Source organism: Megascapheus bottae, chromosome 5 (genome assembly GCF_031878675.1).
Source record: "Megascapheus bottae isolate mThoBot1 chromosome 5, mThoBot2.hap1, whole genome shotgun sequence".
NCBI classification, from domain to species: domain Eukaryota; kingdom Metazoa; phylum Chordata; class Mammalia; order Rodentia; family Geomyidae; genus Megascapheus; species Megascapheus bottae.
The window spans coordinates 21583026-21599886 of NC_143513.1; the positions used below are offsets into that span (position 1 = coordinate 21583026).

A 16861-nucleotide genomic window follows, 5' to 3' on the forward strand; every position below is an offset into this window, starting at 1 on the left:
CAATGACCATTGTCAGGCTAATTGTAGCCCCTCCCCCATATCATCTGGCCTGGGCTTAAGAAGGCTGCTCAATTTGCATTATTTATGTCTTTTTCCCTGTGCTTCCATGATATGCTTTTGCATAACATATGTAAAATTCTGCTGAAGTGGAGAATTCATTTGGCTTGAGATGCTCAAAAGAGTTGGGGGCAGGGATGGAAGAAGCTATTTGTGTACATTGAAAAGCCATCTGACCACATGTGCTATTGTTTCTGACAATAAAGGTAGAGAGGGGGAATATTTGCTCCTAGCATCAGAAGATGGCTTTTCAAGGGAGACCATGGGTTACACTGGACAGGGAGCTTTCCTTTTTTTTTTTGTTTGAAAACCTTTGTTTCCATTTGGAGTAAGTTCTCTGCCGTTAGAAGGGCGAGGAGGGGCTGGGCACTGGTGCTCCTGCCTCAAATCCTGGCTACTTTGAAGGCTGAGATCTAAGGATCTCAGTTTGAAGGCAACTCCTACATTCAAGAGAGTTATTTCCAATTAACCAGCAAAATACTGGAACTGAAGGAGTGGCTCACATTGTAGAACCTAGTCTTGAGTGAAAAAGCCAAGCAAGGATCAAGAGTATAAAGCCATGAGTTCAAGTTCCAGTACCAGTACACAAAAAAGAGTTGTTTTGTGTGTGTGTGTGTGTGTGTGTGTGTGTGTGTGTGTGTGTGTGTGTGTGTGTGAAAACTAGCTAGTTGCTACATTGTCACTACATCTAAAGATCCTTTTGTAGTGAAGGGAACAAGGGTCGGTTACAGGAAAAGCTCACTCTGAGAGCTAAGAGATGAATGTAAAGACAAGACATGCACAAAAGATTTGAATGGGCGGGAGGGGGGACTTGCCACATTGGCTTTCTTTCTGATTGCAGAACCTCTCTCTGGATGGTAGCAAGCAGTTTTCTAGCTTAAGGAAACTCCCTCCCCCAGTTTCTCACTGGTGGAGGCACTATTGCATTCACATTATCTCCAGGGTATCACCTCTCCAGAGAGGGGAAGTTTAGAAGTGGGCTTTTGGTGGGGAGTTTCTTCTGGATCTGTGCTTGCTGGCATGTATAGTTTCTACCTATTTTCTCATTTTATTGGTAGTCCATTCTTCCCTTTGCTAACCAGGCCCCTTTCTAATTGGTACTTTGACTATGGGTTTTCAATGCTTTTCAATGTGTAAACTTTGTCACTTCTGCAAGCTGCAGTACCAGTGAGTGGTAATTTTCAACTCAGAATCAAGTACCTTGTCTTGAAAATAAAACAACTGACTTTATTTCTAACATTCACCGATGTCAAGGTTGCAGAGCTGCCATCAGCCTGTTAGAAATTATATCGTGAGAGCTGCTCCTTAAATTGCTTTCAACATAGCAGCGATATAGTCACAACGGGCAGGCATTAGCCTAAGCACTTGACATGCACTATCTCATTTAACCCTCATAAAACGACCATTTACACAGATTTGTTGCAATTACCTTCGCTGCATAATGAGAAAACTAAAACCAAGAGCAATTAAATATTAAACAGCTGAAATTTGACCCCAAGTAGTCCGTATGAGCTGCCCCGATTTCACAGTGTAGGCCGACTGTTACCTGGACCCTACCGACTTGCTCTGAATCATTTCTTCACCTTTCAAAAATGGAGATGGGTAGTGAGAAAAGCAGTCTTCCTTTGTGGCTATTTGTCCACACTCGCTGGCTGGGCCACATGGGAGTGTGCCTGAATTGTACTAAAAGGTTTCAAGTTAACAGATGAGTTTATGAGTACCGTGATGAATTAAAACCCCTTTGTATAACTAAAGATACTTTTCTAAAAAATTAAAAAGAGACTGTGTCTTGAGCCAGGAAGACTCTCTGCTGAATGGTACAGAACACATGCAGGCCATGCTGGGCCTGTGATATTTTCAGAAATATCGTCCCTTGTTTTAGACTGTCTAAGCATCCCTTTGCTCTGCTTAGAGCCTGTGTCAATGGCCCTTAGGCACATTCCCCCTTTCTGTAATCCAGAAGCCCCTAAGGAGAGAGAGGGCTTCTATGTAGCATGAAACGCTGTACAGGCAGACATACTGCTTGCTTCATTGCAGACATCCACTGAGTAGGGGAACATCAGAAACAACTGCCTAAACCCATCTCTTGCACACTTGTCCTCTCTTGCCTCAGGTAAATCCAAGGCCACTTGAGACTGGAAGTCTGTCTGATCTTATCACCTTGAGCTCTGGTCTCCCCACAGTGGCACTTAGCTGTCATTTCACCTTGGCCTGACTCAGGTTCTATTCTGTGCTACCATATACTCTATCCAACCCAGCCATAGCGCATTGGGGAATGTGTTATATTGGCTCTGATTTTCTTCTGGAGAGAGACTCCTGGTTCCAGGAGAAGACATGTGACTCAAGTTGAAGAGTGAAGGCATCCTATTCCAGCTGGAAGCAGGCATCCTATCCCAACAGTCATAAGCAGCAAAAATACTTTTTGCATTAAACCTCCCACAGCCAATAACAGGAACAGGAGTTAGCAGCAGCCTTCTGTTGCTATAGAACTGAGACTGAAGATCCGTGGACAAGTTCAAACACAAGTGATGAAGAAACATAGGGTTTTGATATTTCATAAGCTCTTAGAAGCTGCATAGTGCTGCTGTATGTTGCTATTCTACGAGCCCCTTTTTCTAAAAGAAAATTCCAATTTGTTTTTGTTTCGGCCAGTTTTTGACTTGGATACTACATGTTGCGATTAAAGCTCACAATTACTGGATTTCTTCAGGTGCAAATACTTAGCTTTCCATCCTTGCCATGCTGCAAGAAGCTTGCTTGTCTCTGAACTTCTTGCTTTTCAAGCTAAAGTGCTGATAATGTAAATCAAGAATTTTGTTTTATTTTGTTTTGTCTCTTATGAAATAGCTCATGAGAAAAACAAATATACAAGAAAATAACAAGAGAACCCACCTGTATTATTTTCAGTGTTAGACCCCAGTGGCCCTAAGATCCCATAGAGACCCATAATGTTGAATGAATGAATGAATGAATGAATGAATGAATGAAGCATTCTTTCACCTCATCCAAACAGCAAGAATCTTCCCTCCCTATTTCCTTTGTGCTGAATAGTTCATGTTCTTTCTTTTCCTTCCTTCCTCCCTTCCTTCCTTCCTCCCTCCCTCCCTCCCTCCCTCCCTCCCTCCCTCCCTTCCTTCCTTCCTCCTTCCTTCCTTCCCTCTTTCCTTCCTTCCTTCCTTCCTTCCTTCCTTCCTTCCTTCCTTCCTTCCTTCCTTCCTTCCTTCCCCCCTCTCTTTCTTTTTCTCTTTCTTTTGAGCCAGTCCTTGGAGCTTGAATTCAGAGCGTGGGCACTAGGGTTGGAAGGACGTTGTGTAAAATACAGGAGCACTATCCCTGAGCTGCTTCTGCTGCCACTCGAGCCAAGCGCTTTTTCTGTTTATGTGATACTGAGGAATCAAACCCAGGCCTTCATGTCTAGTTGCCAAGCACTCTACCACTAAGCCACACTGCCTGCCTGAATAGTTCATTTTTTATCAGAGTTCCAGCTGGTAGCTTGTATAATATCTTTGTTTTTACTAGGACGTCCTTAAAAATGTCGATACTTACCCATCTTTGTATTCTAGTTTTCCATGATGACCAGGGTTCCTAACATAAAATCTGGGCTCTAAATTGTGGTTGATAGGAGAAATGAATTGACTTGAGGAACAGAATCCTCTTTTATGCATACCACTAAAGTTCTTATCTCACTCCTTGAGGTCCATTCCATCACAGCCCCGATGTCATTAATAATAACTTGAATAGTGGAAGTGGAACTGAGCCATTAACTTTCTAGTTGGTAAGCTAGGGACTTGCCTCTTCATAGATCAAGGCAAAGGAAATGACACCACTTCTGGCTTTTTTCTATGTGTGTGGTACCGAGAAATCAAACCCCGGTCTTTGTGCATGCTAGGCAAGCACTCTACCTCTAGGCCAAACTTCCAGCCCCATTCCTGTGCCCCTTTTGCCACCCCCTCCCGCAGAAAACCACCACCAAAATAAAGACAAAAATAAACAACATCACTACCACCAACAAAAAAGTACCCATTCTTTTGGTATTTTTAACTCGACTATCACTCTATTATTTGAGCCACATCTCCACTTCCTGTTTTTTGCAGGCTAGATAGCCTGACTCCTATGTAGCATTGCAGGTGTGAGCCACCAGCATCCGACCTAGCAATTTCCATTTGCAGGAACTACAAGGTTTCTCCCAGACAAGGAAACAAGAGACAAAGTACCCTTAAGTAAGAACATAACAGAATATTATTAAACTTGTAATCTTTGTGGATTTTTTTCTTGAAAATTATGGGAGTGGCCATAATTTGATTGAGAATTATATTCCATGAAGCCAGAAATCTCCATCCATTTATGGCCCAGGAATTATTTCTGTTCTTGCTACAGAGTTTGGACTATACTCTCAAAAAGCTAATGCTGGTCTTGGAGAGATAAATTTATTTAGGACAACAAATGTGCCTGTGACTTAAAGTCTAGTGGAGTCTCAAATAGTTAAGCCCATGCTCAGGCATGATGTTTTGGGTCTGGAACATCTCCCAGATCTGATCCCCAGATTGAGGCTGTGGAACCTTTAAGAGGTGGACCTAGTAAAAGCCAGGTTACTGTTAGTCCATCTGTTAAAGAGATTAGTGGCATCCTGGCCTCTTCTGTGTCTCTTTGCTTCCAGGCTTTCACAAAAACAGCTGTCTCCTCTACCATGAGCTCATATCATGACGTGCTGCCTCTCCATATCCACAACTAACAATAGATGAATAACTCCAAAACCTTAATTATCTTGGGTATTTTGTTACAGTAATGCAGAGCTGATTAGCATGCCAGATGTGGGTTACATGTTGTTTCATTATCTGCCAAATGTTCAGCTAAATAGATTCTTTATCTGTTTGGATGGCCAAACCTTTAAATGGCCTGCATTCTTGATAGGCTATACTTGTGTGTGTGTGTGTGTGTGTGTGTGTGTGTGTGTGTGTGTGTGTGTGTGTGGTCGTAGGGCTTTAACTCAGGTCACTGTCCCTGACCTTTTTTTTTTTTTTTTTTTGCCGTTCCTGGGCTTGAGCTCAGGGCCTAAGCCCTGTCCTTGGACTTTCTCAAGGCTAGAGCTCTACCACCACTTGAGCCTCAGCACCACTTCCGGCTTTTCTATATATGTGGTACCAAGGAATTGAACCAGGGTCTTCATGCATGCTAGGCAAGCACTTTAACCACTAGGCCAAACTCCTGGCCCCTTGACCTTTTTATTATTATTATTTTTTGCCAGACCTGGGGCTTGAACTCAGGGCCTGAGCAATGTCTTTGGGCTTTTCCATGGCTAGTGCTCTACCATTAGAGCCATAGCACCACTTCCAGCTTTTTTGTTTTCCTATATATGTGGTACTGAGGAATCGAACCTGAGTCTTTGTGCATGGTAGGCAAGCACTCTACCACTAGGCCAAATTCCCAGCCCCTGTTGCTGACCTTTTGTGCTCAAGCTATTGCTCTACCACTTTAAGCCATGGTACCACTTCCAATTTTCTGATGGTTAGTTGAAGACAAAAATCTCATGGCCCTTCCTGCTTTGAACCAAGATCCTGAGATCTCAGCCTCCTGAGTAGCTAGGATTATAGAGTTGAGCCACCAGAGCCTGGAGATAGTCTGTATTCTTGATGGCTTCACTCTTACTGAGTTTTCTCAGTTTCTCATCACCAGAGATCCTTGGAAAGGGAACATGAGACATGCCCTCATGAGCTCCTGTATTTTATACAACGTCCTTCCAACCCTAGTGCCTAATTGAACCCTAACTGGCATTACCTCTTATCCTTAGTTAGGAAGACTTTTGAGAACCCATGTGTGGAGTTGGCTTGAAAGGATACAGGAGTAAATCTAGCAGGTTAAGAAAGGTATACAAATGAACTATTATTGTCTAAAATTAAATAATATTACCAAAAGTTGAACCTTAATCCAATCTTGCATCCAGATTTGATTAAGAGTTTACAGGAAACCCAGGAAAAAGCAATCTTGCATCTTCTATAAGATGAAGAGAGAGAGGGTGGGGGAGAGAAGAAGAGAGGGAGAAAGAAGAAGGAGAAAGGGATAAGTCTTAAAGAGTAAAGGACACTAGGAAATTTAATTGTCATGTGTAGGTTTTATTTAAATTGTCTGCTTTGAACAAAATCTTCTATCTCATTAAGAAATATTTATTCATTAATTTTTAATTTCCATCTTTAATATCCTATCAGAGGTTATAATTGGTATTTGTTGACTATCCATAGTAGAACTTTTATCATAGGACACAATGAATAAAAACATTTATTTCAGATTACATACATATTTTTGGCGCAGTGAAGTAAAATGAAACATTCAATAAATATTTTAGGCATAAAAATACATTCCATAGAAATGAAATTATGTGGGAGAAGTAGAATATAAATAATGCATTTATGGAAATAAAGAAGTGCTGGAGAACTTCGAGAGCAATTTTTTTCTAGTCATTTTTTAAACACTAAGTATCCTATTGTTGGGAGACTTAAATGCTGTGACTACATTTAAAAGAACCATGTAGCTTTTTCCACTTTTTATGTCAATACTTAAAGCATGCCAGAATTCTGTCTTTCATAATTATTTCATTTTGTGATGGAAACCATAGATGTTGACCTAAATCCACAACAGAATACAGAGCTTCAAACTCTTACAGAAAAAAAGTACAAAAGAGAATTTGGAAACAGTTGATAAATCCACTCTGTTTTGTGATTTTTTTCAAACAAATTCTTCTTGTCTAATAGAGTAACCCTACTTCCCCCATTATCAGCAGTTTCAGTTACCTGTGGTTCAGACCTAGTCTAGAAATATTACATGAAAACTCTAGAAATATATCAGTTTTAAATTGTGCACTTTCCTCAGTCACATTAAAAAATTTTACTTCATTCCTCATGTGAATGTGAATCATCTCTTGGTCCACAGAGTATAACAGAGTATATGTTACCCCCCATTAGTTACAGGGTAGCCATGTTGTTTATCATATTGACTGTAGAAACACAGTGCTTGTAATGCCCAATGTTAAAAGTAGTGATTGTCATGGGAAGCAGATGAGTGACATATGGTTAGGCATATAGTTAAAAACATAATTATATAGAAATGATTCACTAGTGTCAGGCATCTCCTGGTTGGAGGGAGGGGGTCTTGCAATGGATTAGAGGCACAACTGGATCAAACAACACTCTTCAAAACCTATTTTAGAAACAAAATTTAGATAACTCCCAAGCCTGTCATTGCTATACCAAAGTGCCAAGAGCTTTGTGTTTCTTCACTCATCATTACTTTACTTAGTAAATATTAAATGATTGTTATTTTAATAATTTATTTAACTTAATAAATACTAATTTAGCAGGAGCCAGATTAAAAATATTTGTTCCAGGATCCAGGGAAATCCCACTGGAATCACATACACTTCTGTTCTAGAGCCTAACAGTGACCAAGTGTGAAGCTGCCTTCAGCTGGCAAGGCTGGGTGGGAACCATGAGTGAGGACTTGTATTCTCCTGAGAACCGAAATGACCTTGGTGTAATTCAGCTATTATCAAAAATGAGTGAAGATGAGAAGAGAGCATTTCCAAAGGCAAGTCACTATTCCAAACTTATACTTGCCATCTTAATCGAATGACTTGGTGGTTCTCATCCAGCACTCTGAAGAGATGAACTGGAAGCCAGTGTACAGGAGGTCCATGTTAGAGAATATGGGCTAAAATCATATAGAAAGATGGCCTATAAGGTGATATCAATATTGCAGACCTGTCACTCTGGGCCCCAGACCTTGTAGAAGCTCCAAGGATTCTGTGCACATGGAGTTAGGGTCTGAAGATGATTTACCAGCAGCAAGGTTACCAGTTCTGCTGAACAGAGTCAGCTATATTTTTGAGGGCTTGGAAGATGACATTAATATTACCCATATTTATCACTGAGAGTTGACACCAGGTTGCAAGCTGCAATTCTGAGACTGTAGAAGAGAGTCTGATTTTCTGATTGGTGAATGATGCATGTGTCAACCCCAACAAATTTTTCTTTAAAAATAAATATTGCATATACTTCTGCCTCTCTACCTTCTATAAGTGATACACTATCATTGGCTTTGGTGTGGTTCTTTCTCAAAGTAATCCCTCTTTGGTTGTTCAGAGAAAAAGCCCCATTGGACTAGAACCTTGGGGATGAAGACCTCACTCTTCCTAAATGACAGCAATAGCCCCTCTTCTTGAGGCATCCCTAAATGATGCTGCTCTCCACACTAGTTTTCTGTTTGTTGGTTGGTTTATGCTTTTTTTTTAAGCAGAGATAGCTTTTGTACTATCTCTAAGTGATTACTTCTTAAGATAAGGTTTGGAGGCCAGGCATGGGAGAGGGAGGCAGAAAGAAAAGGAGACAGCAGAGAGAAAAAGAGATCGAGATGGGCAAGAAAGGATTAATTCCTTTTTATTCATTCAACAAGTTTATGGGATATTTATTATTTACAATATGGTAACTTTATATATTATAAGTAGTATATATCATGAAAGCTTTATTTAAGAGAATGCTTATCTGTAGTTCCTAGATCCTGAACATTCATTTTTCTGCATTTCCTGCATGTCTCTGAATTTGGGATATTTCCTTGGTTGACTTTTTCCTTTGTTAGTGCCTAGAATGATTCCACATCTTATATCCAATGCCTTCTTACATTGAGTGGAATACTGCATTAATTGTTCAGGGTCTCTGCTTCTACCAAAAGAGAGAATACACAAAACAGGAGGTGAAACTCCAGATCAGCAGGTTTTCACTTATGGCCAACTTTCAGAGGGAGGGAAGCACTGAAAATAAACCATGCATTTCATTTCTCACAAGCGCCCTGGCCTCTGAGCACTTCTAATGCACCACAACATTGTCTGGATTATTACCATCATCCTAGAGTTTTTAAATTTGTGTTAATGAGGACAGGGGGGAGAGGGAGAGGAAGGAGGGAGGGAGGGAGTGAGGGAGAAAAGGAGGGAGGTAGAGAGAGAGAGGGAGAGAGAGGGAGAGAGAGGGAGAGAGGGTGGGGGTATGGAGATGCATGTAGTGCCTTCTACTAAAAAAAGCTCATTGGGAAATTGTTTTTTGATTTGTCACTGGAGGCTTAACCTGACATGATTGCTTCTTTGGTTATATGTATCTATAACATGTTAACAGGGACTAGTTGAATTTATTTATTCAAGCAAAAGAAATGTGTATTTAGCCAAACATTTATTTACTGAGTCCTTATAGTGAACCAAACACTGGGATGTGCTATTAGAGACCACCAGGTAGATGGATAGAGAAATACATACAAGGAAGGAAGGAAGAAACAAAGAAAGGAAGGAAGGAGGGAAGGAAAGAAGGAAGGAAGGAAGGAAGGAAGGAAGGAAGGAAGGAAGGAAGGAAGGAAGGAAGGAAGGAAGGGAAGGGAGACCTGGGCCTTGAACTCAGGGCTGAGGGAAGAAGGAAGGAAGGAAGGGAGACCTGGGCCTTGAACTCAAGGCCTGAGTGCTGTCCTTGGGCTTTTTCAAGGCTAGATAGAGCTCTATCTCTTGAGATACAACACCATCTCTGGCTTTTGTCTATGTATGTGATACTGAGGAATCGAACCCTGGTCCTCATGCATGCTAGGCAGGCACTCTCCCACTAGGCTAAACTCCCAGCCCGTCAAGCTTTTTTGTCCTCAAGATAGTGCTCAACCACTTGAACCATAGCTTCCCTCCTGGCTTTTTGGTGGTTAATTGGAGAGAAAAACCTTGCATTGCTTTCTGTCCAGGCTTGTTTCAAATCTTGATCCTCAGATCTCAGCCTCTTGAGTAGCTAGATTTACAGGTAAGAGCCATTGTTGCCAGGCTGCAATTTTATTTTTAATAACATATTTATTTGTAGCAATCACCTTGAAGTACTTCCACCTACAACAACCTTCTCTAGTGTACTTTCCAGGAGAGCTTGTGAGCTACTCAACCCCACCCCAGACCCAGAGGTTAATGTCCAAGACATCAGGAACTCTTCCTTCCTCCAATACCTAGAAATTGTCTCCTTCTCAATAGTAACCCACAAAATTCTCATCTTATCTTTCAATGAAAAAGAGATGTAGAAATATGTTCAACATGAAAAGAAAAACCAGATGGGCTGTGACTCGAGCTCTTGAGTTCAAACTCCAATACTATAGAGGGAAGGGGAGGGAGAAGAAAAACTAATAATTAATGTTATTAATTTATTTATTATTAATAAATTAATATCTGTTTATTTTTAAAGAAGATATTGAAACAAAAACTTTATACATAGTATTCTTATGCTGCTTAACTTTGTTGTTTTATAAAGGTGATGTTCAGAGAGGTTACAGTTATGTAAGTCAGATAATGAGTGCATTTCTTTTTTTTTTAACTTGGTTGCTTTATTTTGTATTTTTTTAAGTTCACAAAAAGCTTTACAATATCTGTTTTTCCTCTATTGATCATCAAGGCTTTATGGTAAGACAATAAATGTTTTGTCACATCGGCTGGGCATTACTTAAAATCAATAGACAATCTACAAATAACATTTAGCAAAATACACTGTCTAGAACACATCTGTATATATCTATCCTAAATTAAACTTTAAAAAAGGCTTTAAAGAACAAACACCAAATAAGCTATTTAACCCTGACAACTCTAGCAAAATGCTGCTAATGCCATGCTATACGCAGCTTTAAATGCTTATGTCTAAACTGAAATATGTTAGCAAAACCAGAGGTGGAGGTGGAGGAGGGAGGGTGGTTACATCTAAAAACATTTCTTTCTTTATTTTGCCAGAACACTAATTCTTTTAAAAAGGCTCTCCAAAATCTTGAGCAGAATTATCATATTCTGCAATGAAATTCTTTAGTTCTTCAACACATCGCTCTCCATTTCATGTAAATTCTGCCTCAGTGCAAACTATATAGACTGTTCTAATGATGGATCTTTTTCAATCAGCACTTTCACCAACATCTCGAAAGTGTCACAGTCTTGCCAGTAAAGCTGCTCAATCTCTTTGGTTTTTGATGCTATTGCTTTAGAGTGACCGTCTAACTGACTGTCTTCAAATAATTCTGTCCCATCTGTTGTGTTCGACTCAGGTTCTTCCAGCTGGTCAATTAATAATGATGCAGCAGGTATAGTCTCAAACTCAGAAATTTCAGGCAAGTTACTCTCATCGGACTTCTCTAACTTTTCCGCAGCCCACTTGCTTGCAGCCTCAGCCAGTTCCTTTTTGGTTAACCTAGTGGGTTTAATACCTTTGATGAAGGAACTGCTGAAGAGCTTGAAGGTGAAGTATCTCGTGATGTTTTCAAAGACTGAGCAGATCTCTCTTTACTTCTGTGCTGAGACTGGTAGAATGAATATAACTTGCTCCCTTCTGGAGAGTAGCTCCTGCTGCTGATACTGGAGCCAGACCTGCTGTGTGGAGAGTCCTTTCGACCACCGGATGATTCTCTGAAAAATGGAGGCTCCCTTTTATGGGGAGAACGGTCCCGTGAATAATGGGAAGAGTAGAAACTTTTCCTTCTAAAGCCATCTCTTGTGTCTCGTTCCAAGAGATTGCGGCTCGTGGTTGGTTGGCTCCTCTGCTGTGGGCGAGGGTAAGGCTGACCGTCAACAATGCATTTCTTTTTTAAGTGTCACTTCTTTTCTCATTTTATCCCAGTTTTTTCCTCCCAACCGCGTTTTGTATAGTTTATCTTCAAGATGGTATGACTTCATTTCTTCACCCTTTGTTTCACTATATATGTCTTTCCCTTTCCCCTCCTCAAAACAAATAAACTTGCATGTAAGAAGTAAAATTCAGCAACAAAGCAGAAAAAATAAAACCAAAGAGTAAAATAACAAAACACCACTTGTTTCTGCTTCTTGGAGTCCATTTAGGTAAACTTTTTTTTTTTGGTCAGTCATGGGGCTTGAACTCAGGGCCTGAGCACTGTCCCTGAGCTCTTCTACTCAAGCACTCTATCATTTTGAGCTATAGCACCACTTCTGGTTTTCAGGAGATAAGAGTCCCACAGACTTTCCTGCCCAGGCTGGCTTTGAGCCAGAGTCCTCAGATCTTAGTCTCTGCTCAGCAATTTAATATGATCATATGCACATAGCTATTGAACCTTTGTGATCCTCTCCTAAGAATATCCTCCTTGGGTCTCTTGTGTGAATATTTAAAGTCTGTTTAACTTATATCCAAGTGTAACTGTTTTGTCTTTTACCATCCATTGTGTTTCCTTATAGGTTTATGGACACAGTCTAAGGGCTATAAATGAGGGAAAACATGCAATCTTTGGGTTGCATGCAATCTTTGGGTCTGCCTTACTTCACTTAGTACAATTTTTTCCAAGTCTTTCCATTTCCTTATGAATTGTGTATGTAGACCACATTTTCTTGATCTGTTTGTCCACTAAGGGGGACCTGAGCTGATTCCATATTTTGGCTATGGTAATCAATGCTTCAGTGAACATGGCTATGCTGGTACCTTTAGTATGGCCAGGTTTGTGTTCAAATGAGATTGCTAGGTCATAGGAGATCTCTATGTTTAGTCTTTTGAGAAACCTCCATACTGCTTTTCAGAGTGGTTGAATAAGTTTATATTCCTACCATCAGTGTAGTAGCATTCCCTTTTGGCCACATCCCCACCAGCATCTCTTGTTAGTTTTCTTGAAAATATGCTGCCTAAATTTGGGCCATCTAAAGTTGTAGATGACAAACTATATCCTTCTCCCAATGACATGACATGCCTAGAGTTGTACCTGAAATTCATATGGACTGAGGGCTTTATATTTTGTCTAGCAATCCATCTTGAGAGACCATTGCTTGAGATCCACCAAATATTTTCTATCCATGGTTTATTCAGATCCAAGAGATTTCAAGAAGTAAGTGCCTAACATAACAGCAACTCAACTACTGGGCAAGCTTATCAAAGAGAATGATTTGAGGACCGCTTATTACCTTAGAAGTCCTAAGATAGGCTATACTTGTTTCTGAAAAAGGAGACTGTATAACCATAAGAAAGAAGAAGACACTGCCAGTGACAAAATAAAAGATCAAAGCAGATGAATCCTCCAGACCCAGTGAACACAATGTGCTGGGCCTTTGAGTCAAGCCACCCTCTGCCACCCTAAAGGGAACTGACGCCGACTGCTATTCTTTTTCCCCTCTGGGCCTCTGGGAAAGTGGAGAATGAGACTTTCGTTCACATCTTTGAAAACTATAATATTCTAACAGAATTTCTTTTCCACTTTCTTCCCATGGTATCCCAGCCAGGACTTTCTTGCAAATTCAAAACCAAGCTAAATATTTATAGTGGGGAAATGATACTAGGTGCCGTGATAAGCTCAAAGGAACAGATTTTTTTTTAAGTGTGTGTGTGTGTGTATCATTTAATCACAGTATCTGGAATATATAAACATGGTACATATTCTCCCCCCAACCCCTTTTTTTGGCCTCAAAATTTGATCCAAGTCTGGGAGTTGAAAAGTCCCATTTTGTGTAATCAGGTTCTGGTTGAACATGATTGCTGAATTATTTTAAATTGAAGACACATGTCTGGGGGTTGAGCTCTATGTATTATTTCAGGATTGTGTCCATTAGGTCTTATCCACAGGGGCTATCTTCAACTTTTGCCACATTCAATGCATTCTTTATACATCAGTATTTGCAAAATGGTGAATCATATATAAGGGAAAATTGGAGGGAATATGGTACTCATTAAAGAGTGATTTTTTTGAAATTATCTTGAATACATTATTCAGACTTCTTTCCAGTCTCCCCTGCTAAGGTTCCCGGTGCTGGTTTGAAAAGTTTTCAGGGGGGGGGGAAGGAATATTTTTTCTGACAATAATAGTGCAAAAATAAATTCAATCCAGCCAACAACGCAAGGCCTGTTTGCAAGGCTGTATCTTTGAAGACTTTATAACCGTATCAACATTTACTTTAACTTTTTGTCAGCTGTAAGCTTTTAAATGTTTTAATTGCAGATCTAATTGCTGTTCCTGCCATAGGCTTTTTACTTTGAATGCATTTGTCCCTGAACTAAGGCTTTGTCAGGCAGTCTGCTTTATAAATTACTGCATTATGGCAAGGGTCCCTGCCATGACTTGGAGATCACTGGTTCCTTAGGAAGGGTGATCTGGGTGAGAAGAATGGGAAGACTGAGTCAGTCCAGTCACCAAGCACTCCAGAGATGTCCTCCACACTTGCAGCCAAGGCACATGTCACCTGATCATTTGTTTACATAGGCTATCATCAAAATTCACTCTTTTGAGGCATGCAACTCGAGGCCTTTGGTAAACTGAGGCAATCCTCCCTGAATCCTAATTAAGAACAATTTTACCTCTCTCTCTGTCTCTCTCTCTCTGTCTCTCTCTGTCTCTCTGTCTCTCTGTCTCTGTCTCTGTCCCCCCCCTCTCTCTCTCTCACACACACACACACACACACACACACACATACACACAAAAGTTTACATTATTTTCCCATTATTCCTTATTCCTGTTTCTTGGGTGATTATTAATCTGTTTGCTGTCTTTATACACTTACCTTTTGGGGTCATTTTCTAGAAATAGAGTCATATACTATGTGGTCTGTTTTGTCTTGCCTTTTTGACACTAGCATAACAGTTTTTGAGATTTGTCTACATTTAATCTGCATCAATATTTTGTTTCCATTGCCAAGAAATAGTACATTGTATAGATACACCACATAGTGCTTATCCAGGCATCAGTTTGTGGAAAATTATTTGAATTGTTTTCATTTTGTAGCTATTAAGAAAAAGCGCTGTTGTTATCATCTGTGTACAGATATTAAATGAATTAAAGTAGAACTGCTATTATCATTTATAATAAACTGTTTATTTACTTATTTATTTAACTTTATATACTTATTTATTTTTCCACGATGTTGACTATGCTCTTGGTAAAGCTGACCGTTAGATCAGAACATTCCTAATGAAGTCAAAAATCTCAGTGTCTCTAAGAGGAACCATCTGAGCTGGGTGCTGGTGGCTCATGCTTGTAATCCTAGCTACTCAAGAGGCTGAGATCTGAGAATCATGATTCAAAGTCAGCCAGGATAAGAAAGTCCATGAGACTTATCTTCAATTAACCAACAGAAAACGGGAAGTATGGCTCAAAGTGGTAAAGCATGAGCCTTGAGCCACTGAGCTCAGGGATAGAGCCCAGGCTCTGAGTTCAAGCCCCATGAAATATCATGTGCTTCCAGAGCATGAAGTCGTTAAGAGGGTGAAAGAGAAGCATTGGAAGGAAAGTTCAAGACTAAGAACAACCTGAAAATAACAACAGAGTCCCTTCCATGCCTGGCACAATCTGGAAGTTAAAGAAGCTGGATTCCCTCCCTGCAAATATGACTCTGGCAGCCTCAGCATGTGCTGCCTGATTTCTGGAAGTCCTGCTGACTTGAATAACATGGAGGCTGTGCAGGGAGAAGTCAAGTTGGAAGTGGCAGAGGAGGTGAACAGGTCACAACATGGGATCAGAGTTGTCAGGCTTTGTTTATTTATATGCCTTCTAAGACTTCAGGGGCTGATAGGAGACTCAGCAATCCTGTCATCAAAAAATTAGATTGGTAACTGTTGGGAAGCAGCTATATATAAAAATACATATCAAAAATCACCCTTCCCTGGTGTCCCAAATCACCCATTGATGATGTGAAAAGCCTATATCTTCCCCAGGGATCATGCTAGAAGACAAACCTCCTTGCTTTCTAGGAAACTGTGAAATTAATCAAAGACAAAACAGCACATGGTCCTGGCTCTGTCCTAATCTTGACTTTGGCCTTGATGGGTCCCTACCTTTCCTGAGTCTCAGATTCCCTATTGAGAACATGTCATGATTCCTGCCTGAAGTTGCTTCCAAATCCAATATTCTGCTTCTCTGGTCAATGGTTTTGAAAACTTACACTTTTGAGATCCACATTTAAAAGTTAATCTACTATCATCTTTTGTTAGCAACCTGCTTGATGTCAAGAGACACCGTCTGGAATGCCAACTGGTGAATCATTAGTATTTAAAATACAATTTTTTAAGTGCCTCCCAGAGTCCCAGCGGTATCTCCAACTCTTGTTTCGCCAATAGGAAAATGGTTGTTGGTTTCTTTTATATGTTTTCTCGCAGATTGTTTAGCTCTTTGTGTCAGATTTGGGAATTGAACCAACATTTTAGGACTTCCAGATCTTTATTGTATCAATTAATTCAAATTACATGAGAGCAAAGAAAATAATCATTCAAGAGAGCCTGTGTAAAATAAGCCCCCATTAAAAATAACATGACTTGGGGCCAGGAGTTTGGCCTAGGGTAGAGTGCTTCTTAGCATGCACGAAGTCCCGGCTTCAATTCCTCGGTACCACATACATAGAAAAAAGCCAGAAGTGGTGCTGAGGCTCAAGTGGAGGAGCTTTTGCATTGAGAAAGTCCAAGAATAGTGCTCAGGCCCTGAGCTCAAGCCTAGGACTGGCAAAAAATAACATGACTCACTAGCCCAAAAAAGTACTTTTCACAGTTTTACTTTCTGGGATAGGTTCATGTTGATGAGATGAGATCCTGATGGAGAATGGAAACTGAGGCTTAACATATTTTCTTAAGATTTTCAGGTCACCTATAGCTGAAAACTAGCTATGGTTCAGAGTACCTGTACCTGTAAACTCTATACAGATCAATCCAGAATTCTGGCATTCTGACAGTTCTCCAAAGCCAGTGGCTAGCCTGGTAGTGAAAGAAATCTGGAGACAGATGGCATGAAATTGAAATCAAATAATCACTGCCCTCTTCCAAATGCCAGCCTATTATTCTGATGAATCTTCATCAAGTTC

General features: G+C 40.2%; 1 pseudogene; it reads right to left on the minus strand.

Annotated features, from left to right (window-relative positions):
* Nucleotides 1–10844: 10844 nt before the first annotated feature.
* Nucleotides 10845–11670, minus strand: LOC150063095 (periphilin-1 pseudogene; annotated as a pseudogene).
* Nucleotides 11671–16861: the final 5191 nt, after the last annotated feature.